A 344-nucleotide genomic window follows, 5' to 3' on the forward strand; every position below is an offset into this window, starting at 1 on the left:
CTATTCCAGTTTGTCAACAGAGAATGCACTTCAAAGTGAGACCAGAGCCACAGGAGAATAAAGTCCAGAGTTTTATTTATGTACGCTAGCTGACAAGTAAATGAGTAGTATTAAATTAGCAACTCTAGACACCACTTAAATTCAGCAAGGAATTTAAAACATTGGAATTAAAATTAATACTTGAGCACTTCCAATTCATTTGAAACAAACTGAGTTTAATTTCATTAGAATGATTCCAGATATAGAACCCTCATTCCTCTAAAAGAAAAACAGATTACTTACTGAAAATGTCAAATTAAATGAAATGAAGTCACTATTAATTAGAAACTATCTAATATTTCTTT

This window comes from Echinops telfairi, unplaced genomic scaffold (assembly GCF_000313985.2).
Source record: "Echinops telfairi isolate 266 unplaced genomic scaffold, ASM31398v2 ScPeMD7_7424;HRSCAF=8462, whole genome shotgun sequence".
In the NCBI taxonomy this organism is placed as follows: domain Eukaryota; kingdom Metazoa; phylum Chordata; class Mammalia; order Afrosoricida; family Tenrecidae; genus Echinops; species Echinops telfairi.